This window comes from Lathamus discolor, chromosome 1 (genome assembly GCF_037157495.1).
Source record: "Lathamus discolor isolate bLatDis1 chromosome 1, bLatDis1.hap1, whole genome shotgun sequence".
Taxonomy (NCBI): domain Eukaryota; kingdom Metazoa; phylum Chordata; class Aves; order Psittaciformes; family Psittacidae; genus Lathamus; species Lathamus discolor.
In genome coordinates this window covers 32127878-32153658 of record NC_088884.1, presented here as the reverse complement: position 1 = coordinate 32153658, position 25781 = coordinate 32127878, and positions in this window count along the sequence as shown.

The following is a 25781-nucleotide window of genomic DNA, read 5'->3' as shown; positions in this document are numbered from 1 at the left end:
TTCTCTGTCATTAAATTACTTTTAAGGAAACTCAGACATAAGTTCAAAAAAGTATCAAACAATTTACAAAAGCTTTTATACCAGGGGCTTGGAATGCTCCGTTTCATTCTGTCCCTGATTGGCAATACTGGGGAAACATGGGGAAAGTTTTGATTGATTTTATGGGTCTCATTATATCAGTGCTCTGTTATGCAACACAAGCACCATTCGCATTTTGTCTGTACTAAAGGGGCAAATACTGAGCATTTAACTAAAGGCAATGAGAGTGCAAAACTCTTTTCCAGCCGAGAATTTAGTTATAGTTGGGTGAACGTGAATCATCCAGCATTGCAGCATAAATTCAGACACAGTTTCCTGAACTCCTAAGAGTCTTCTGGTGCTGCCTGTACTGTGAATTACAGGCATGATGCTGGGCCTTTTGGTGAGCACATATATTAGTGGCAGAAAGCATTTTCTGTTGGACCACTTGGGGACATCATTTTACTTGTCACACTCTTACATAAACAGAAGGTCAGGCTCTTTCGGATCCTCTCCTAGGAGGTACTCAAGTAGTTTACAGACTACAGGTAGCAGGCTAAATATGAATCTTCCCTAGAAACTAGCTGAGTCTTGCAGCACAGCCCTTCTTCCCGGGTTGTTTATATAGACTTTCAAAAGCCATGTTTTTTCCCTACCCAACATGTTTGCTTCCAAAGAAATCTGAGGAAAATATGTATGCTGGTAATAGCAACATGGGAACAAAGACTATGTATGGGACAAGATGCAGAGCACACCTACCTCCAGCATGGACACATCCATGAAGAAAACAAGAAACAATGATGCCTCCTAGGCTGGCTGCCTACTAGCAGCTTCATCCAGGCACCTTGTATGGATTGTAAAATCCCAGCCACTTAATGTTGCGAGTGAGAACAAAGGGAGAGGAAAAGAGCAAGGTACCATAGCAGTCTGAGAGCTGGTTAGAGTCAGGACACTGAGTAGACTAAATACAACTGAATATCCCTTACCTCATACTGCAAAAGACAAATCTAAAAAAAAGGGGAAAAAAAAATCCAAGCTCAAACTAATCTGTCCAATCCAAGGGAGAATGTTCTTCCCAACTCTGATAATCGCCTTGATCATGAATGTGTGATTACTTTACACTCGTGGCACATCTAAGGGCATGGATTCCCCGCAGCTCACTGGGGCACTGACAGAGCCGTGCTGATGATCTGCCTCCAGCTGTGCCCCATAAGCAATGCTTCAGCCAAAGATGCACACGCACACACACACACAAACCTCAGGTTATTTTCCTACCTCTGTTTGATATATCTTCCCCTTAATGTAATTCTGAAGTTCACATCACTCCTTTAGTCACAGCCCTGCAGACAGCTCATGTTAAGGTAATTATCTCTGATGACCCTGAATTCCTTCTTAGAATCTAATATAGCTATCATGCTCATTACCATAATATCTGAGGCTCCATAGTATCAAGCCATCTGAGTCAGTCACGTCAATCTGCAGAGCACAGCCTGGAGAACAGCAGAGAAGTAGATGAAGATTCGAGAGCAAAAGCATAGGATTTTAAAATTTTGGAAGATATTTAGGAGATCAAAAGGGGAACAGACTTTCAGTAATAAAGTATTAGTGACAGCGTTTCATTGGAAGTACTAATGCAGAAGCCATTTTGCAGAACACAGTTCAAAACTGCATTGCAGGAACTGACAGGAAGTATTTTCTACTAAGAACAAATGGAGTGATCAGAAGCAAACTGCAGTCGAAGACTAATGACACTTTCATGTATATTGCCTAAACTAGGAGAAATTTCATTAAAAAAACATGCAGCTACATGTGCATAAGACTGCTATGAGAGCAGAATAAAGCCCAAAGTAAGGAAAATTCAGCTGTATTAGTATTGTTGTGTTGCAGTGGACTGTCTTGGTAAGAATAATGCACATGACCCAGCATGGTTTCCATCAAATTCTATATTCACTACACTCTTACAGAACTTTCCTTGGTTATTTGTTTCCTGCTGGTTAGTCATCAAGTGACCTCCTTTAACAAATGACACATGCTTCCAACATCTGTGGCTTTGCAGCACTAATAGGGAAAGCACTGCTCACGCATTTTCTCTGTTGAATTACACATCTCCTATTTGTGACTGCATTGTGGGAATTCACACTAGAATAACAGTGCCTCAGGGTGGGAATCATCTCACCTTACTTTACAAGCCTTCACCTAAGGCAGTCAACTCTCATAGCCAATTACACGCTTTTCTGTATTAGGGCATAAATGGCATCTACTTTAAGTGTAGATGAGTTATGATCTAAAAGTGCTTATTTCTCTTTATTGGCTGCAAAGGGAGCCAGGAGTGACTAGATCAAATATAGTCTTCTACAATAGACAGCTACACACAGTCATCTGAGTATCACCCCCACAGTTTATAATTTTGACAAATCACACACACATTTTAAACCCAATTTGTTCAGTGAAGAATCCTTTTAACAGAGCTTTTAGCAACTAACACGCACTTCAGAAAATAGGTCTTTCTTTTTGTATAAAACTTCCTGCCAACACACATGCAGGGAAGTCTGTGCCACCGAGTCGGACTATCTCTTACTTAGACAAACGTTTTGCCACTTATTAAAGGACAGCAGTCCAAAATCATATAGCTGCCTCTTAATTGCATATTAGTCCTCTGTAGTCTGGTCTACAGTAAAACATTTTTAAAAAGAGAGAGAATGTAGAGAAGTTTTTGTCAATCAGGCACTTCTTGCAACAGCTGTCAGGTTATTCCCAAAAGCACAAGTGCTCTGTGGGATATGTTGTCGTATATTGCCTAATACTCCTGTAATTAAGTGTTGTCCTTATTCACCTTCTGTTCTTTTCTTTCAGTTGCCACTGCAGGTACCAAACCATACATGATGAGCTAAAGACACAGCAGTGCGGATGAGCTGAGCTGCATACCTGCTTCAAGCCAATCCAATACAAAGTAGTTCTGCAAGCCATCAGATTAGTGTAGGGTATCAAGGGCACTGGCTAGGACACCTTCTCGCATTTTCATTCCCATCATAACAGTAACATGCTGATGTCTCAAGGGGTATACTTTGCTAACAAACAAAAAGAAAATAAATTTATATCCTAGACAATCAAGAAAAAACTCCAGGTATAAGCTCCAGGTCACCTAGAGAGGTTGTGGAGTTCCCCTCCTTGAAGATACTCGGAAGTTGTCTGGCCAAGGTCCTCAGAGCCGGCTCTAGGTGGCCCTGCTTGAGCAGGGATTCGGACAGGATGACTGCCAGAAGCCCCTTCCAACCTCAGCCATTCTGTGATTCTACAGAAATTCCCACAAACCAGATGTTATGAAGGCTGCTCAACAGGAGATGGAGTTGGTGCATTTATACCTGTGCTTGCAAAAGCAGCTTGTGGAACAACCTTTAAATACGCAGCAAGGAAGGGTATCACTGCTGCTGCTATTTAAAGAGTCTTGTTCAGGTATCCAGGTAAAACCAGAACTGCAGACTGAATCTCTGACAAATGAAGTAATTGTAATGTCATATGTCCCTCTCTATTCATGTCTGCCTTCAGTAGCTATTGCACAGCAAATTGCCAATTTCTACTGCACAATGTAAGATACAACAGATCTGTCCATATTTTGGCATAATTACAGCTTTCATTTATATCAATTTTAAGATGATTCTTACATAGCAGATATTGGTTACTCTTAATTCAGTCTGCTCATAAACAGTTGTAGGAAATCACATAGTTGTTAGAAAATTAACCAGTCTAGAGAAAAAATCATGTGTAATAACAGAATTCATAAGATGCCACAGCAGGGCAGTATTTTCAAGGTGCCAAAACTCACAAAAAAAAAAAAAAGAGGACTTTTTTTTTCTTTACAAATGCTATGCACATAACCTAAATTGACCCTTTTCACGTGAAACATATAAAAAATACATGCCTTATCATGTTTTGGATATCTGTCCATATTTCAGATTGGCTTAGACTTCAAAATGAAGATCTGCCAAATGAAAACCAAGATCTGAATGCCAAGGCGGGCATCTTTATGAAAAATTATGTATCCAAAATTCCAATTATTTTGTAAATAGAAGCACTAAGTCTTATCAATGATTCACTGACCCACATGAAATACTGAGTTCCCAAATAGAAAACAACAGTTCTGGAGTTTAGTCCCCATCTTATAATTTCAACCTATGGTCCTAGAACCCCACAGTTGTACCATTTATACCACCTTACACTGATTATGCTTGGAGCCTTCAAGAAGTGCTGCATTTTCAGTATCGAACACCACCACCTTGTACCCTTGGCAGTTCTTTTTTTACTATTCCCATGCACTGTTTTAGGAAGGACTGCCTGCAGATACAGAGTTTTCAAGATAAGTTTATCCTCCTCGGGTATTTTGTTGGTTGTTACAAATTGAGAGAAACACTGAAGGAATTGGTGTTTAAAGTCAATCCCCCAGAATGACATACACAACAGCCTCATTCTGTTTTCTGCACAAAGGTTGCCTAGAACATTTTTTAAATCTTCTTTTGTGACACTGAATTGTCTGGAATTTTAAGAATTTATGAGAAGCTGCCCTTTTAAAACACTCTGGTTTTCCAGAAATTGACTTTAATGACTTCTTTAAAGATTCAGATATGTAAGATTGTATTTCCTACCCCCTCCCCCATCTGCAAAAGGGCTTAAATGTCATTCTGATCATTAAAGAAAAGCATATAAAGACAAAGTTTCTACTTTATAAATGTAAACCTCATATATTTACTACAGCAGCTACTGTTACAATACTTGTTTATGCTTATCTTTTGTATTAAGGAAATAACAGGAAGTGAGGTGACTTAGATCACATGGACATACAGAACAGCTTTGGAAGTCACCTTTGCATTCATGCGGAGAAAAAATGAAGGGGAAGCTCAGCCAAAAGGGAAACAGTTTCCTAGTTTACTCTACGACATGTCAAATGATGAGTATCTTCCCTGTGGGAAAGTGGCACACTGCAGTAGTACCAGCAACATGAAAGCTCCAGAGACAGAATTCAAGCCCATAAAACTTGGGATGTCAAATAAGAGAACCTGAGAGAGACAGGAAAATTAATCAACCACACTTTCAGGGTCATGTTGAAGACATCTAATGTTCAAACAGGCATAAGTGTAGGACTAAAAGCAGGTGGGCAAGCAAACTGAGAGGCGGAGCTGTTCATTAAGGAGAGGTTCAGAAACACCGTAGAAGCTGGAAAAAGTAAAAAAAGATCCCAGTGACAGGTTTTCTCCACCAGATAATATCAATGTAGCATACAGTACTAAGGATGCTTTTCTGAAATCAGGAACCCAAACTGGAAGGAGAAAAAGTTCTTAGAAGGAGTAGAAGATAAAATTATCAGAAAAAAAAGATAAATGTTTGCTACCTGAAAGAGGATTATATGATTTTTTTTTTTTTTTTGCTCATCACGAATGAGGTAGAGATCATAAGGAACCTGAATCACCTACAACCCCAACAGCACAAGGTGAAGGGAAGGAAAATGCTTGATGAGAAGATGACGGAAAAAGCAAATTACTCCAGGTTCATTGAAAACAGATGGTCTGAACAGGAGAGATGAACTATTAGGGAACAAACTGCTGGCATTTAAATTCAAGAAGGTTGCGAGGGAGCTTTTAAAATATACTGGTGGGGGAGTTCCAGTGTTTAGGATGCTACTTCAAAGAAGAAACCTGCTGGAGCCCAAAATATAAAAGATAGCTGAGGAAAGACAAGTCTATTGAAGAAGGCAGAGTAATTCTTTGCATGAGCATTCGCTTCAGAAGAAACTGGGGGCATGCCTACATGAAAGCCTTTTCTTGTGGGCGAGGAGAAAAGGGACAATGATGTCCACAGAGAAAGTGTTTAAAATCAAAATTACTGTGGAAAAGATTTTAAAGATAACTGAGGAGCAATGGGTTAAGTGAGAAGGTTCCAGCATGTATAAAATATTCAATAAAATATAAAAAACTGAGAAAATTATTAAATAAGTAGTCCTTACAGATCAGGGATGTCAGCATTGGATTCTGTAAGTATATGTTCTGGGACCTATGCTGATTAATATATTCACAAATGACCTAAAAAAGAGAGTGATGATAAGGTTTGCTGATGCTACAAATTTATTAAAGGTACTAAAGTGAGAGCCAGCTGTGAAGTGTTGCAGAAGAACCAACAAAACTGATGGGGCAGTAAAATGCCAGATGAAATTTAGTGTAGACAAATGTAAAGTGATACTGTCCTGGGTTCAGCAGTAGCAGTCATTTTTATGCGCATGTTAGGAACATGTTGGACAAGAAATAGTGAACAAAGAAGAAGCCACCTCTTTACTGCTGTATAAATTCACAACCCACCCACACTCTTCAGTTTGAAAAAATACATGGTGTGAGAGGTATGTAAGGATCTACAAAATCATGTTGATCGTGGAGAAGAGGAATGGACTGCTCAATGATAATTCAGTCAATGAAAAATAATCAGTCTTCATCAATGCTCAACATCAGTAGCAAAGCTAGAGGCAATAATAGGAAGCTAGTGGGAGTATTTTAAAAACAAGATGAGGTGTTTCTGAAAACAATGCATAGAGGAACTGTATTACTACTTGCCAGACTGTTCTGCATGCAGAATGTTTGATGTCCAAAAGATGGATGAAATTCTGCAAGACATATTCCATACAGGGTTAGTAAACAGAACAATTTTATCAGGCTTGGGAAGTCCACAGAGAGGGAAGAATTAGTAAAGGCCTTGTCCTCACACAGCTCGTTCTTTCCTTACTCTTCCCTAGGGGTCTGTTTATGGCCACTGTTGGAATCAAGGGGTCCAAAGGACCATTTGCCATGACAGAAATTATAAAACCTGTGTTCTTACACCCTTATGGTTTGCGGTGCCTAGTTTGCCATCAATGAGATACTAAGACTATTCATGACAGAATAAATCTGGTTGGTCCGATTGCAAGTATTTATCTAGAATATCCCATAAACTGTTCAAGAAATACATACAGTCCCATAAAAACCTGTTTCCATGTTAACAGTTAGCACTCCTAGATTGCAAAACATTACACAAAGCCATCTGCACTGTCTGGAGACAAAGTTGTTTCATTTGTCAGTGAGCAAAGATGACTAAAAGATAAGATTATTTTGTGCAAAGAATGGAATGGGATTCTAGAATCAGAAACCAACATGCCTGGACCTGTTTAAACAATGCCACAGAGGTTTAAACAACGGTACAAGAGACTGGACACTCTGGCAGAACAGATTTTAGAATCAACCCCTGCCCTGCTGGAAGTATTATCAACAGGATATGATTTCCATTTTGCTTAAATTTAGGTATGTATAGTGTGTCTATGTCTGCGTTAGGTGTCTGGACTTCTTTTGAAATCAACAGAAAAGCATTTTCAATGTGCTACACAAAGGATCGTTTTGGAAATGTATAAGATGGGTTATAACCAAAATGCCTGGTTGCTTCCCATGACCATGAAAGTAGTCTAGATAATTGCCTCAGAAAAGCTACACTGTAGCCATCTCAGAGTTAGGTTAGATGTCGCCTACCGCAGATGCCATGTGTTGAATAGAACTGTTTTTCTTACCTAAACATGCCTACAGTTTTTCAAGACTTTTACATACTTGACTGATTCCACTATCTGTGGCCCACTGCCAACCACAGGGTATCTTTTCATTCCTCTAATCCCCAACATACACATTTCCTTTCTATCATTTCCCATTCCTGTTCCTTGTCATTTGGTTGTGCATTTCAATTACTTTTCCTAGCTCTATCCTTCACAGCTTTTCCAATTTTCCACAAACAAGTAGTTGTCTTGGCCTCTCCTTTACTGCAACTGATCTCCCTTGCTTTCCACGCCTAGATTAGGTGCTGCTCCTGTACCTTCATGTCCCATCAGCCGCCTTAGATTTCCTTTAGAGTAAGGTCCTACATTCCCTTTCCAATGGCTTCTGTGGGATAAGGTAGGCTTTGTAATGTAAAATGAGTATCACAGGTTTTCTTTGATCATCTGGTACTCTGGCAAAATTCCTAAAATATTGTCAGCTGATTATACAAATCCAGCGAAGAAGCTGCTTTTCAAGGAATGTAGTAGTTATTGAATAGAATAACTTTTCAACTGTACCATAAAAGCATAAATAACCAGTGATTACACAGATACATAAGCACACAGTAAGTACACGTTTGCATATTAGATCACTCCACATCATAACCCATTTTATAAGATGAAGATTCTCAAAGGTAAATGAAGTATTTTTTCCTCTTGAAAAACCCTTTAACTTATATTCTGACTCTTTCATGGCCCTGTAACATTTCTTTCAATTAAGCAGCACAGGTTTTCCATCACAGTTGAAAAAAAAAATCAGAGCAGAGCAGGAAGAGCTGGGATTTATTGATTAAAAAATAAAACCTTAGTATGTTGAAGTTGCTAGGCTAAGTTTTCACAATAGTTGTGGTTCATGAAGGTCCACAAGAGTATTTTTCATCTCACATCATTTGATTTATTTTAATGCTGAGCTGAAGCAAAGCTGTGAGATCCAGAGCATGTTGAAAAGGAGGGAAGTTTGTTTCCCAGTTTCAGTTTGTAAATAATGATGAGGTGTGAAATTATGTGACTTACTCATTTTAAAAACTTGAATAACGTGGTTAGCAAAAATAATGAATTTACTAGCAATGTTAATGCTTTATTCATTTAATACATTAATTAATTTTGGATTAAAGCTTGCCTTGGAGACTTTTTTGCAATTTCTGTAGTTTTATTTCCCCAATAAACAATCCCAAAATACTGTTTTTTTTTCATTTTTGAGTATCAGTTAACCGAATTTCCATTCAAATGCAACTTCAGATAAATAATAATTAAAAAGATAAATTACCCACTAAATAATGAGTTCACTAGTCATTGATTTGCAGTATAATAAACCCATAAGTACTAAGAAACAGAATAAATGTGTGCAGTTTTATAACAGCTTAGACAAATATGGAGCAGACATGCATCTTTGAGCAAATAGCTTCATTAGATTTATCAAATTATAACAGCTAATTAGAACAGAGTTTATTTTGCAGAATAACTTGGGGAAAAAAAGATAAACATTATTTAAATTAATGCTTGTTGATTTTAAATGATATTTAAAATCACTACCTTTTAAATCACCCCCCTTGGTGCATGTATTGCACATACACTCTGTTTTTACATGCAGGAAATGACATCTCATTTGGAAAAGGTTAAAATCTACTCCTGTTACATTGTTAGCTGTTGAAGATTTACATTTGCAAGTCTGATACTATTCTATCGTCTATGTTTCAGAGGTGTCTGTTCAAATTAACATAAATTACAAGGCTTGCCTGCTTAATCTGCTGGTGAAAGATCTTTGCTGAGACATCTGAGTACAAACAGCATTTCCACAGTTGTCATAGACGTGGCTAAGGCATCTAGATGGGAGAGACGCATAGGAGTGAGTAGATCTCCATTTTTGAACATTTGCAAGTGACAGTGTGATTTGCAAATAATGTGAAAATAGAAGTCTCATAGTACAGCTACAGGATGTAAAAGGGTAGAAAATGATGAACTGCTGAACTACAACACTCATCTGGAGAAACTTAACGCTTTACATGATTGTGCAGTGCCTCCAAGCTCCTTACAATTGTCACCTAGGATAAGTCACGATATATGATGCTGAATTTTAACACATGGGAGAAAGACAAGGTTAACTTCTAGAAGGCCTCATGCACATAAACAGTGCACTTGAAAACTCACAAAATAAAGCAGGAAAGTTCAAAATTTGAACCCCAGAAAAAATGGAGTTGGCATTGATTTATTACAAGAATTGTATTTAGAAAAGCTCTTTTGATCTAACTTACCTTAGCCTCAGCAATCAGTATTTGTGGAGCTGGCTACAATAGCAAAATGCAAATTTGCACGGAGTAAGCAGCTAGTTCACACTGCATCAAGGGATGCTAGAGTGAGGGAGACTAATGTAGCAATCAAAAATGCTGCACTACCTGCCAAGCAAATCCAAAGAAGATAAGCCACTGACGAAGCAACAAACACAAGCCAAATAATTTCCCCCCGGCTGTTCTCATTCATCACAGGGAAAATACTTCTTTCTGAAGTACTTCTTAACTTCAGATGCAAATACCCACATAATACTTGGCAGATAACATAACTGTAGAACAAACTGACTAATTTGAGGATATAAAAAACAATAATCACATTTAAGTTTAAATTTTCAGAAGACATATTTTCTTGTAACTATTGAAAACTTCTGAGAGCTACAGGAGAGCACAGCAGCTGCTTTTAAAGCTAGATCATGAAGGATATATATAGCAGATTCTATACAAAATTGCACATTACATTGGAATTACATATTAAATTGGAAGAATGCAGATGATTCAAAAAAGAGTAAAACTTCCACGCTTTCTCTGCTCTGTCCCTTTCCCCAAAAAAGTTAATTTTTGACAGACAACAAAATACTTTTCTCAAGGAAATCAAAACAAAAGTCAAACTAAGAAAAAGATCTTACAGAACATTTAGATTACATAGATGTACTCAAGTAGGCATGGCCAGGTATAATTCATCCTTGGGAGATTAAAGAAATAGACAAAATAAGCTCTGGTTACTTACTGGCTTTTACCTGTGATCAGCTCTTAAAATATTATGCACAGTCCCATCTGGGTTTCATTCCACTCAGAAATACATGTTTAAATTGGAGGCTGGACATGTAATATGCTTCCTAGCTGGCCTAGAAATTTCAAACCTTCTACTGAAATCCCAAGAGATGAGATTGACTATACTTTCTCTTTCTAGAAAATTAAACACCAATTAGATGAAATATGGCAAACTAGTTTGGGTTGATCTGATTTCATAAACCAATATTGCATTTAATCCCATTTTTCATTTATCTCTATGTCTTAATTATTCTCCTCTTCCAAATTTGTTCAAAAGCTTTTCATTATACTTAGGTCAAACTAGCAGATCTCTAGTTTTCAAGACTACATTTTTCCTTCTCTCATGCATCATTACTGTAACACTGTTCGCACTGCTGTACCATCCCCAGTTCGACAGACTCAACAAAATTTCTTCCTGCCAACTTTGAAACTTTATGTATGAGTTCTTTCCCGTATCATGCATTGCACATTATCCTTTCCCTCCAGCCTGAGCGTGGAAACTTTGCTTCCACATGAAATGGACAGGAACATTCATCACTCATTTTCTAAAACTACATGGGAGATGACGATGCTGGTGTCAACCTTCACTTTGAGGACATGCTTCTCCTACCAGCCTGTTTTCTAACTTCTCCAGACATGGATTCAGCCCACACTGAGCAGTAACTGGATTTCTCTTTATTCAATCACTTTGTCAAGAACCATGTCAAGGACCATCTGCAGGGATGCTGGGGAGGGACTCTTCGACAGGGACTGTAGTAACAGGACAAGGGGTAATGGGTTAAAACTTAAACAGGGGAAGTTTAGATTGGATATAAGGAGGAAATTCTTTCCTGTTAGGGTGGAGAGGCACTGGAATAGGTTGCCAGGGAGGTTGTGAGTGCTCCATCCCTGGCGGTGTTCAAGGCCAGGTTGGATGAAGCCTTGGGTGGGATGGTTTAGTGTGAGATGTCCCTGCCCATTGCAGGGGGGTTGGAACTAGATGATCTTGAGGTCCTTTCCAACCCTAACTATTCTAGGATTCTATGTCAATTGTTTTCTTGCAGGCTAAACAAGCACTGCCGTGAAGTTCCACTTAAAAATAAGCGTCTATGAGTATGCTCAGATTGTTAATTCTCTGATTGTTTTGATTAATCAGGTCACTCACTTGTATCTCTTTCAATCCACTTTTCCATATCTGGTCTCTATCAGAAACTATTCTCTGTTTTACAAGTTGCCATAAGTTACTGCACCAGACTACACAGTTAGTTTGAGCCAAACCTACTACACCTAGTATTTCTCTCTTCTACAGAAATGTTATCTTAATGGATCCTATCCTGGAGGCCTATTGCAGATTCCTAGTATTGCCATCCTCAAAGCGATATGAACTAGAGAAATTCTGTTTTACCTGTGTTGTCACAAACTCCAGGTTATTGTATGATTAATATGCAAAACTTCCTACCATGTGTATCTTCATTCCTATCTTCAACAAAACATTCTTATCCTGTCAAACTTTTTTTCTGTCATATTTCTGACACTGACACCCCTCTAATGTCCCATTTCACTTCATTCACCAGTAATGTTTTGCTGCATTGCATTAGTGTGATTTCTCTGTATATGTCCAGTCTGGTACCTAGACATGCAATATTTCACTGTTTATGTTCCTCACAGAACTCAAGATCAGTGCTTTCATCTTTGTTTTATGTTGTCCTCCTTTCCTTTCTTGTAGGACTACTCCCCTTCTTCCCTTCCTCAGCTCTGCCTGATCCCAATTCATGAAGATTCTTCACTTCTATTATTTTTTTACTTTCTTCATCAGTTCCATGATTCTAAGTTTCATTTGGGCCCATCCTCCTTCTTGGGTTAGTGTCACCCCAGTATATATCCAGTTAGCACCTGCTTGAGGCAGTGCTCGTCTTACCAGCTATCACTATTCACTACCTTTCTTCTTTCTTCACTCTGCATCATCTTAATTTATAATATGCATTCCTGTACTCACCTCTTTTAACACTTCTAAAACATTTCAAACTCCCTCACATAAAGTATAACTTACTGAAGATTTCTTGCCAAAACATGGTTCATCTATCATATTGAGAGTATCCTTCCTTCTAAAAGCTCTGTTAACGTCTTGGAAGACATCTTCTTCCAGAGAAATCTGGCACTTGTATTGGAGGGAGCCAGTGATACTGCTTGTGTTCGCTGTGAGCAAATAAATGACCTGCTCAGGCAGGTGGCTGAACTGAGGGAGGAGGTAGAAAGGTTGAGAGCCATTAGAGAGTGTGAAAGTGAAATAGATTGGTGGAACCACACCCTAAGGCAAGGACAGAGGGAAGTGGTTCAACAAGATATGGATCCCCTTCCCTCCTACCATCAGACAGAAGGAGAGAGCTTAATGGACAAGGATGGATGGAGGGAGGTTCCTCCTCGGAGAGGTAAGCGAAAACCCTCACAATCCCTTCCTCCCTCCCAGTTGCCCTTGAATAACAGGTACGAGGTCTTGGAACTTCAGGGCCAGGTGAATGGAGATGGTGAGGCAAATCTATCTAGTGAGTCACCCGGGGCTAGTCACTCACCCACATACCTCAGAACTTCTCCAACCAAGAAGAAAAGAAGAGTAATTGTGGTGGGTGACTCCCTTCTGAGGGGAACAGAAGGGCCCATTTGTCGACCGGATCCACCCCACAGGGAGGTCTGCTGCCTGCCTGGGGCTCGGATTAGAGATGTTAAAAAGAAGCTCTCTGAACTGGTGCAGCCGTCTGACTACTACCCACTGCTGGTTTTTCAGGTTGGCAGTGACGAAATTATTACGAGGAACGTAAGGGCAATGAAGAGAGACTACAGGGCCCTGGGACGGCTGGTTAAAGGGTCTGGAGCGCAAGTGGTGTTTGCCTCCGTACCTGTTGCAAGCGAGGGTGAAGGGATATATAAGAAGACTCTGCAGGTTAATGTATGGCTACGTGACTGGTGCCAAAGGCAGGGGTTTGGGTTTTTCAGTCACGGGCTGCTGTATGGGACACCTGGTTTGCTGGTGACAGGCGGGATACACCAGTCCCAGAGAAGAAAAAGGGTTTTGGGGCAGAAGTTAGCAGGGCTTATTGACAGGGCTTTAAACTAGTTATGAAGGGGGGAGGGGATTTAACAGGGCCTGTTGGGGACAAGCCCAAGAGGAACATGCTAGGGATTGAAGGATGGCGGGCTAAGGAGGACTATCAATCTCTTGTTTCACTTGTGGGAAAGGATAGCTTTTTAGACCCTGTCCCGCAGGGGAAAAAGGGTACTAGGACTGGCTCCCTGAAATGTCTGTACACCAATGCACGCAGCATGGGGAATAAACAGGAGGAGTTAGAAGTCTGTGTGCGGGCTAAAGGTTATGATCTAGTGGCGATTACAGAGACATGGTGGGACAGTTCACATGACTGGAATGTGGTCATGGATGGCTATGTCCTTTTTAGGAAAGATAGGTCAGCAAAGCGAGGTGGTGGAGTGGCTCTTTACGTGAGAGAGCAACTAGAATGTATTGAGTTCTGTCCGGGGTCGGATGAGGAGCAAGTGGAATGTCTGTGGGTACGAATCAAGGGGCTGACTGGCACGGGTGATACAGTTGTGGGGGTCTATTACAGACCTCCTGATCAGGACGAAGGAGTTGATGAGGCTTTCTACAGGCAACTGGAAGTAGCCTCGCGACTACATGCCTTAGTCGTCGTGGGGGACTTTAATTACCCCGATATTTGCTGGAAGACTCACACAGCCAGTCATTCACAGTCTAGGAGGTTCCTCGAGTGCATTGACGATAATTTCTTAATGCAAATGGTGGACGTACCAACTAGGGGAGCAGCGCTGCTAGATTTAGTACTCGCCAACAAGGAGGGTTTGGTCGAAGTGGTGACGGTCAATGGCAGCCTTGGCTGCAGTGACCATGAGATGGTGGAGTTTAGGATCCTGTGTGGGAGGAATAGAATACCTAGCAAAGCCACAGTTCTGGATTTCCGAAGGGCCAACTTTGGCCTCTTCAGTCAACTGCTAAGGGAGGTCTCATGGGAAAGTGTACTAGGCGGTAAAGGGGCTCAAGATAGTTGGTTAGCATTCAAGGACCGCTTCTTCCAAGCTCAGGATCGGAGCGTCCCAATAAGTAGGAAGTCAAGTAAGGGATCTAGGAGACCGGCGTGGTTAAACAAGGAGCTGCTGGGCAAACTCAAGTGGAAAAGGAGAATCTATGGATTATGGAAGGAGGGGCTGGCCGCTTGGGAGGAATATAGGACAGTTGTTAGAGGATGTAGGGAGGCAATTAGGACAGCTAAGGCCTCCTTGGAACTCAATCTTGCTAGTCGGGTTAAAGACAATAGAAAGGGCTTCTTCAAATACATAGCAAATAAAACTAACACAAGAGGCAATATAGGCCCACTGCTGAACGAAGTGGGTACCCTGGAGACAGAGGATATAAAGAAGGCAGAGGTGCTGAATGCCTTCTTTGCCTCTGTCTTTACTCCTGCAGACTCTCCCCGAGGGCCCCGGATTTCTATAGCCCCAGAAGGAGTCAGGACAAAGGAGGAGTTTGCTTTGGTAGATGAGGATTGGGTTAGGGATCAGCTATGCAATCTGGACATCTGTAAATCGATGGGTCCGGATGGAATGCACCCACGGGTGCTGAGGGAGCTGGCGGAGGTCATTGCTAGGCCACTTTCCATCATCTTTGGTAAGTCGTGGGAAACGGGCGAGGTGCCTGAGGATTGGCGGATGGCAAAGGTCACACCAATCTATAAGAAGGGCAAGAAGGAGGACCCGGGTAATTATAGACCGGTCAGCCTTACCTCCATCCCTGGAAAGGTGATGGAACAACTTATTCTTGACTCCATCACTAGGCATATCAAGGATGAGGGGGTCATTAAGAACAGCCAACATGGTTTTATGAGGGGGAAGTCATGTATGACCAACCTTATAGCCTTCTATGAGGAAGTGACTAGGTGGAGGGATGATGGTAGAGCGGTAGATGTAGTTTTTCTTGATTTCAGTAAGGCATTTGATACTGTCTCCCACAGCATCCTCATAGATAAGCTAAGGAAGTGTGGGCTTGACGATCAAGTAGTGAGGTGGATCGAGAACTGGTTGAAAGGAAGAAGGCAGAGAGTTGTGGTCAATGGCGCAGAATCTAGCTGGAGGTCTGTGACTAGTGGAGTTCCTCAGGGGTCGGTGCTGGGTCCGGTGCTGTTTAATATTTTCATCAATGACCTGGATGAGGGAACTGAGTGCACCCTCAGCAAGTTTGCTGATGACACAAAACTGGGAGGAGTGGCTGACACACCAGAGGACTGTGCTGCCATTCAGCGAGACCTGGACAGGCTGGAGAGTTGGGCGGGGAGAAACTTGATGAAATTTAACAAGGGCAAGTGTAGAGTCTTGCATCTGGGGAAGAACAACCCCATGTACCAGTACAGGTTGGGGGTTGACCTGCTGGAAAATAGTGAAGGGGAAAGGGACCTGGGGGTCCTGGTGGATAGGAGGATGACCATGAGCCAGCAATGTGCTCTTGTGGCCAAGAAGGCAAATGGCATCTTAGGGTGCATTAGAAAGGGAGTGGTTAGTAGGTCAAGAGAGGTTCTCCTCCCCCTCTACTCAGCCTTGGTGAGGCCGCATCTGGAATATTGTGTCCAGTTCTGGGCCCCTCAATTCAAGAAGGACAGGGAATTGCTTGAAGGAGTCCAGCGCAGAGCCACAAAGATGATTAAGGGAGTGGAACATCTCCCTTATGAGGAGAGGCTGAGGGAGCTGGGTCTCTTTAGCTTGGAGAAGAGGAGACTGAGGGGTGACCTCATCAATGTTTACAAATATGTAAAGGGTAGGTGTCAGGATGATGGAGCTAGGCTTTTTTCAGTGATATCCAGTGATAGGACAAGGGGCAATGGGTGTAAACTGGAGCATAGGAAGTTCCACGTTAACATCAGGAAGAACTTCTTTACTGTAAGAGTGACAGAGCACTGGAACAGGTTGCCCAGGGGGGTTGTGGAGTCTCCTACACTGGAGATATTCAAGGCCCGCCTGGACAAGTTCCTGTGTGATGTACTGTAGGTTACCCTGCTCTTGCAGGGGGGTTGGACTAGATGATCTTTTTAGGTCCCTTCCAACCCTTGGGATTCTGTGATTCTGTGATTCTGTGATTATGCAATGCTTAGTGTCCTCTGCAGCTTGAGCCCTGCAATCCTAGAACTTTTTCTACAGTTCCCAGCTTCTTGGTTAATCATGCACAAATTCTGTTCTGCTTTATTCTACTGAATAAAGCAAGTTGAAACTTTCCCAGATACTGATGTATCTGATTCATATTACTTCCTTCTCCATGCGTACTTGATTATGGATTGTACTAATTCTAACACCTAATTGTAATACAGCATATCACTAGTAATTTTTGCATGTCATTCCACAGCAGTGACAGCATGTATTTTTCATTGTTGTAAAACCAGACAGATTATCAATCCCTTGCAAGTTTTTAACAGGAGTGTATTGAAAAGTTGAAATAATACTGCTTTATATGTACAGGCATAATAATTGTTTTATTGTTTATTTCCAAAGCAGCAGTCACAGAACAGAATAGATCCTGTTTTCAATGATGAGCTATGGTTTTAGCGCTGGGGACCAAAATCCTATTTGACTTATAAAACAATGCAGTCATTTTCTATGAGGTTTTAACAGCCAAGGTCTTGGCCCCACAATGGATATAGGTGCAATACATGGATTTAGATGGGATTTAAGAGTAGAGCTTCAGATCCAGGGTTTTGAGACTTCTGCACTTAAATGCTGCCTGATTCTGCAATTGCCAAAGCTCTATACCTCAGGTTTTGATTTTTAAGTTCCCAAGCACATGAAGCGCTGCCACTGCTCATTTCCAGGATAACATCTTTTGACTAATTTGACCTCTTTGCTGCCTAATACACGTCAATACATGAGATGGAGCACAAGATTGGTAATATTTACCGGCCTCTGCTTGCAATTTACATACTAAAAGGGAGAATACACACTAAAATGGAGAAGATGACTTTCTCTAACAACATACAGATAAAAAGACCGCGTTGTCACAATACACTACATCTCAATTGATAGGTACACAGTCTTGGAATCTCTATTACAGATGGCCATTACTGGACAAGGATATACTCTGTTCTACCAAAACTAGGATGCTGTGCAGTCAGTCTGGAATAAATCTAGAAAAAGAAGGTTGATAGCTAGGGCTTTAACCAGGAAAGGAAGAAACCTATGAATCCACACCACAGACCTTCTCTAGTTTTTAATCTATTGAGTGTAAGATGTCAAGTATATGAACAGCCCAAGGAATGGCATGTACATCAGGCCTGGAATAACTCATATTGAGAGACCCAGAATGGTTGCACTAAATGATATGTAATACAACACCACTGGCCACATGAAGAAGAAAAACTGTCTTCAAAATATAAGATGCAAGATTCCCATGGCCTCTTCAGTCACATCTGTCCGTCACTTCTGTTTCAAATTCAAGGCTAAGCTCATCAGCAGGGGACAGCACAAGAATGAAAACTAGTACCTGATCGCAGTCGCTGAAGCAGGCTGCTCCCAGGAGCTGGATAGTTATATGCCATTGCATTAAAAACTGTCTTGTCTCCAGAGAAGAAAAGCATACCAAAACAACCTGCCAGGATTTCAACACAGCACTCTCAGGCCTAGGAAACAGAAATGCTAATGAATTTCAGATAATTACAAAACATGCTACTCCTACTCTGCATTCTTGTGCCCACATTGGACTGGAAGAGTAGAGGCAAGTAATAACTCCTATAATATATAATATTATATAATATATGTAATATACATAATATAATATATATAATCCAAAAAAATAACATCAGCAAGTAGTAACTCCTGTTGCTACTCTGTGTGAAACATTTGGGAAGGGATTGAGAAGATAAAGATTTATATTCATCTCTGGTTTTTCAAATAGTCAAAAGAAGTGTAGAAATGAAGTCTAGAGATAGAGAGTCATGCTTACTGTTGCCTGGAATATATTAGGCAATCTGCAGCTCGCAGTGCATAAAGGATTTGAAAGGGAAATACAGGAAAGGTATATAATCTCTCTGTGTGGGTTTATGAAGAGGCACATATATAACCCTTGTTTGACTGCCTTGATTTCCTTTGTCCCTCTCTGTTCTTTAACTGCTCTCTCTTTTTCTCTAACTACTCTGCCCATTTTACTCTTCTTCAAGTCATCATACTTTGAAATAAAGTTTTGGAGATAATAGCACTTTTATAGTGTGGGATGCCTTTTCAGGAAATCTCCAGTTCAGACCTGGTTCATGTAATGCTGCTGTGCTCTCAGAGAAGGCAGAGAGCAAGTTTCGGAGGCAGAAAATGTTCCATCTTTCTGACCCTACAAGTAACAGCAAGTTAGAAAGGAGAAGTCATTGTTAAACACCTATCTGATTGCCTTCAAGGGTGTGCTGAGTGAAAGGACTGATATTCTCTGATATATATGGAGAAATACTGGATTTGTGTAGAGAGATTATATCAGTGGTTTAGTAGCAGTACCACTGTTAGTAGATTATGTCTATTCCTGCCATGTAGGATTGAAGAACTAAAGAACAGAGGGTTCAGGACATTTGAAGGGTTGAAAATCATTGCTACAATGAAATCTTCAAAGCTCTGAATCCATTTAGTTAAAAAAAAAAAAAATGGTGATTTGATTACTGCTGTAAATTCTAATTTGGGTAACAATTTGATTGTAGCTGGCTCATCAACCCTGTGGATCAAAGAAGACCCAGTGACTGTGAATTGAAGCAAGGAAGGTTCAGATTCAGAAATAAAAGAAGGTGACAGTTTTGAGAAGAGGGATAATTAACCACTGCAATAACCTAACAAGATTATTGTTAGCTATATTGTTAGGTTGTTGGATTTTGTTTGCTTTTTTTGGTTTCTTTTGTAGAAAGAACATTTCATTCAAGAAAATGTATTCAGGAAAGCCTTATGGCATACATTATTCAAGAGTTTAGAATACATGATGGTGATGATGATAATAATAATACAGAGCTAAAAACTATTCTGAGTGGAAGCTCAAGCTTATTTAATCCCCTAGTGTTTTGCCATTGGCTTGATTTCATTGATCCTTCTGATTATATTAAAAATCCTTTCACCAAACCAAATTTACTGGTAAAACAAGCATACAAAAACCCTAGCTGAAGCAAACTATGTTATTTCCGAAATGATTAAAAGGGAAGGAGGAAGCATTTGCTGAATAGGAATAAAAACCTGCCACTGGTGACTCTGTTTTCAGAGCAGTGTAGCACAGCTGTGCAAGGGTAACTGCTCATGGCCATGCTCATGAAAGGCACCTGGTCTAAGACAGCACTCCAAGAATAAAAGGGTTGTTGGGGTCTTTTTTTAAGCACACCACCACAAATAGTTCAACAGGCACAACTGAAAACAGATGATTGTGCCAGGACAGCATGACAAATAGTCAAATCTGGCACTGACAGAGGGGAAAAGGAACTTTCAGAGTGCACTTTATTACCAAAAGTGTGTCTTGAGTATCAATCTCCTAAAGCAGGATCCTGAGCAGAAGAGGGCAACACTGGTACACTGACCCTTCATTGCCAAGGTTGTTAAGACTGCAGAATATTTTTAATGAAGTCTATTTGAAATGAGCTCCTTGTGTCTGTTAATGGAAGAGTGACAGCTGAAGTACTTTTGCCACAGCGCAGTTACGATGCAAACCACAACACCACATTATATTTGCTAATAGTTATGCTTCACATTTCCAGTTTCTAAAGGAAATAATAGTCTTAATGGCATTCTTTTGAAATTCAGCCTGTCCCATAACACTGTACATTACACCCAGCAGTCATCAAGGAGGGAACACAGGCCTGTGTTTTTCTTAGTGTTTAAGACTCAGTGAGCTGCTGACTCAGAATCATCTTTCTTGGAGATGTGCCTTCCTCACACATGAGTCCTTTACTTAGACCACTAGAGCCATTTAAAGAATATTTGATCCTCTACACGGCAACATGAGTTTTGAGTAATATTCCCATAACACGTACACAGTGGTTCAAAATAGCATCTATTTATAGTTATATCTTTAAAAGATAATTTATTTTTAGCATGCAGCCCAGAACATTTTTTAATTTTTTTAATGCTCACATTTCGTATCGCATTTGTCTCTGATTTGTGCATGGAGAAGACTTAGTTAATACAAAGTTCATCCACCTTTGGTGGGTTTTTTTTTGCATTTTTTAACTGACACACTGTATTTAGACAAGATCAGTTATTCCCTCATCTAGTCTCTATATTTTGATTTGTTGCTAACAAACAGGCCTCAAGCCAGCTTTAATATGTCATGTCCTGAAAAAAAAGTAGAGAAACAGTGGAAAGGAGACATAACTGTGTAGTTATATATGCACAACATATATATGATGAAGAAACTCTGCTAAAAGTGCCTGTAAGTCTCCAGGTAGTAGTGTACCTACTGCATAATAATATGGTATCCAAAAAGTTATCCTTGATACTTTCTTGTTCAGTTTTAGGTGGAGTGTCACAGCAGTTTTAAGAACCTGCCAGAACAAGCAGTCCCATCATTGCCCCTGACCCTGCTCAATTACCCCACCTACCTTTGTCTGTGATCACCCAAGCTTTTGTAACTGAGCTAGTAGCCAGGTCAGGGACTTGATTTAGCTGAGTCCCTCACCTTGGTGAGAGAAGCTGGATTAGGTCCCTGCTTTTGTTGGCTGGGTGACTGCTGGTGCTGTCACAAGACAGAGTGGGAACATGCATCTCAGAGAGAGAGCTTTGAAAGAAGATGTTCAAGCTGCCTCTCCAATGAATTCACACCTTTTTCCATGTGTATTAAATGCTTTTCTACTAGGAAATTAGGACACATCCAGTCTGTACAAGCTGATGCAAAATCACTAGCACCTACATTAATTGCAGAGCATCTACTATGTTTTATAACAGATAGGTGTAAAAACAGGCTGTTTTATAACAAATAGTCTTACATTTAAAAACAAACTGTCATGGAAATTTTCTCTTGCACAGAGCTGGCTTCAACAGTTCCTCACCCAGCAGCTTCTCCATTCACTCCCTCCTCACCACTGTTATCTCATAGCCTTGCAATACAGTATTGACATCGTTAAGCCAAAGGACAGAGGCTTGCCAGGTCTGCTCTGCCTGAACTTTTCCTGACCTGCCTGCAGCCCTGAAGTGTCTGTGGTTAATTTGCTTTACTTTTGCTTATCTTTGTGTGATTTTACAAAGATAGCTGCAATAAGCAGTTATTCTGTGTAGAATGAGATATTAACAGCTCAAAAACAATGATGTGTAGAAAAATACCAGCCTACTACACTAGCAGAGACCTTGAGGCAGGGAAAGGCAACATGCAACATAGACAAGTACAAGTCTGGGGTAAGAAGAGATGGGGCACAGACTGGGGTGCCCACAGCTGTAAACCCCTCACTAGCAGCAATGCAGACCTGAACCTGGACCAAACTGGATTTAACAGTAACAGAGGCAAAACCGATAGTATCTAACATAAGGAGCACCATGAATAGTAAGTTTGGATATAACACGGAGCTGCAGTACAGTGAGCAAAAGAAAAGGTGCAAATGTGTGTTAGTAGATGTATAAACATGGGTAAAGAGAAAGAAACCAGGAACATCAACACTGGATCCTTCCCAGCGAGGTAGTCTGGAGGCAGTTGGCTTACAGCCTTACAGTCAGCAGCTTTGTGCTGCTGGAGAGTGTAAGTTCAGAGGAGAAATTCAAGTGTGACATTCTCCGTTAAGCATTCCATTATACTAACAGTAACTTTTTGGCTTTACATATATATAGTGTGCTTCCTCTTTGCCCATAATCAAAATTCTGAATGTAACACCACCTCCTCAGCTGCGCTTGATTACCAGCTTGTGAACAGCAACTGCTCTGTGAACAGGGCTTTGACCTTGGTGATGAAGTAGAGCCACAGTCAACTCCAGCAATCACCTAACCAAAACCAATTATCTGTTCTGGGTTATCAGCTCCTGATCCAGTCAACCATGTGCTCCGTTAAAGTTATGCTGTCATAACAAAGCGTTGTACAGGAACAGAGCAAGCAGAGATGGGCACTGCCTTAATCAGCTCTGTTACCAACAGAACCACAGCAGCAGCCAAAGGTGCTGCTCTGACTCTGGAAAAGAGCTGAGAAGATTTAACAGTCTCAGGTGTTCCAGCTAAAGGTTGAAGATAAGATGGACGCAATTTATTTATGTTGCTTTTGAAACAATATATTTGTATCTCTTTGTTTTTTTTAATTAGAGACTAAGCATAATGTAAATTAAAATCATTCACTTAGATTTTGCATATGTAAACCAACCACAGATGACAAAGATCAACCCTAGAGGCAGAAATATTGCAGACACACATAAGCGTACATAATCAGCTTTCAAATCAAGATGCATATATTAAGCAGTTAAACAGCTAACAGTGACTAATTTAAAGTTTCTATCCAGGCTTGTTTTGTATCAAAGACAGCTCTCAGTTTGACAGTGTCACCTATAGAACACCAAAGGGGCCATGGATAGTTCTGGTGTCTTAGAATGAGGGGAAATCACTGAGCCATGAGAGAAATCATGTTGCATAGCTGAGATAGAGACATGATATAGAAAAATAAGGGTCATTAATGATTTTGCATATGTGGGAGGGGGAAGATGCTTAAATTGCTTTCATATTGAATAACCTCTTGTTACAGGAGAAGCATTCTCAACGGGAAAATATAACTAGAAAAAATGTGGTTTTTAATGACCTTCAGATTTCCATGTTTTTACAAAATAAAGTCTAAAAAAATTAGAGATTTTTCCCTTATTTTTTTGCTGAATCATATTTTTTCAATTATTTAGAGAACAAAATTGCTTTTCTAATTTTTTTAAGATAAAAAAATATCATGACACTGTGTACCATCCACGGGTCCCGAAGGAGCTGGCAAACGAAGTTGCTAAACCACTGTCTATCATATTTGAAAAATCATGGCAGTCAGGTGAAGTTCCCAATGACTGGAAAAAGGGAAATATAGCCCCCATTTTCAAGAAGGGGAAAACAACCTCATAGCAGCCTTCCATTATCTGAAGGGGGGCTATAGGGATGCTGCGGAGGGACTCTTCATTAGGGACTGTAGTGACAGGGCAAGGGGTAATGGGTTAAAACTTAGATAGGGGAAGTTTAGATTGGATATCAGGAGGAAGTCCTTTACTGTAAGGGTGGTGAGGCACTGGAATGGGTTTCCCAAGGAAATTGTGAATGCTCCATCCCTGGTGGTGTTCAAGGCCAGGTCAGACAGAGCCTTGGGTGACATGGTGTGAGGTGTCCCTGGCCATGGCATGGGGTTGGAATTCAGTGATCTTAAGGTCCTTTTCAACCCTAACTATTGTATGATTCTGTGATTTATTTTATGAGATTTCTACATGAAGTATTTTTCACATTTTTCAATACCTTCTTTTTGGTAAGCATCCCAGACTGAGTTTTTTCAGGAAGGAACAAAGCTTTGTGAACTACATGAGCGCTATAAACAGCTTGATTAAGTCTATTGTGACTGAGATGACTAAATAATTATTTTGCAAATTGATGTTTATTGGTTCTAAAATATCCACAAATTTGTCTCAATTAAAACAAGTGGTGTCCCTCAGGGATCGGTGTTGGGACCGGTCTTGTTTAACGTCTTCGTTGCTGACATGGACAGTGGGATTGAGTGTGCCCTCAGCAAGTTTGCCGATGACACCAAGCTGTGTGGTCCGGTTGATATGCTGGAGGGAAGGGATGCCATCCAGAGGGACCTGTACACGCTTGTGAGGTGGGCTGATGCCAACCTTATGAAGTTCAACCATGCCAAGTGCAAGGTCCTACGCCTGGGTCGGAGCAATCCCAGGCACAGCTACAGACTGGGCAAAGAAGAGATTCAGAGCAGCCCTACGGAGAAGGACTTGGGGGTGCTGGTCGATGAGAAAATGAACATGAGCCGGCTTCAGTGTGTGCTCGCAGCCCAGAAAGCCAACCGTATCCTGGGATGCATCAAAAGGAGCGTGACCAGCAGGTCGAAGGAGGTGATCCTGCCCCTCTACTCTGCTCTTGTGAGACCTCACCTGGAGTATTGCGTGCAGTTCTGGTGTCCTCAACATAGAAAGGACATGGAACTGTTTGAACAAGTCCAGAGGAGGGCCACGAGGATGATCAGGGGACTGGAGCACCTCCCGTATGAAGACAGGCTGAGGAAGTTGGGGCTGTTCATCCTGGAGAAGAGAAGGCTGCGTGGAGACCTCATAGCAGCCTTCCAGTATCTGAAGGGGGCCTATAGGGATGCTGGGGAGGGACTCTTCGTCAGGGACTGTAGTGACAGTACAAGGGGTAACGGGTTAAAACTTGAACAGGGGAAGTTTAGATTGGATATAAGGAGGAAATTCTTTCCTGTGAGGGTGGTGAGACACTGGAATGGGTTGCCCAGGGAGGCTGTGAGTGCTCCATCCCTGGCAGTGTTCAAGGCCAGGTTGGATGAAGCCTTGGGTGAGATGGTCTAGTGTGAGGTGTCCCTGTCCATGGCAGGGGGGATTGGAACTAGATGATCTTGAGGTCCTTTCCAACCCTAACTATTCTATGATTCTAAAAATAAATTTATTTGTGAAGTTCATGTGTTTCCTTGTAGACTGTAATTTGCACCATCTTCTCTTTGGATTCCAGGACTTTACTTTGGCTTTTGCATCTGTCGTTCAAGACCCTCCTTGACTAGTAAAAAAGTATTTCTTATGCTTTTCTTAAACTCTTTATTATGATACTGATGAAAAAGTTATTCTTGACTCCAGCTAAACCAGGTAGTTAAAAAAACATGTGAAATCTCATTGAACACAATTCTTCATTGTTGATCAGTACTTAAAAACTTGGGTGAATTTGGGCTTAGAAAATGTTTATTTTCTCAGAGCAGCTCAAACTATGCTTCTCTCTTTGTAAATTATGTCCTTGTCACTCATTAATCTACTTCTGGTTCCCCTCAAAGAAGTGAGTGTTACATTTTGATTCAGAACTACATCTCAGTACTTGGACTTTAGAGCTGCTCGTTTGAAGAAGTAATTAATGCCTATGTTATGAAACAGGATACTTATTGTCAGGTTTAAGATGTT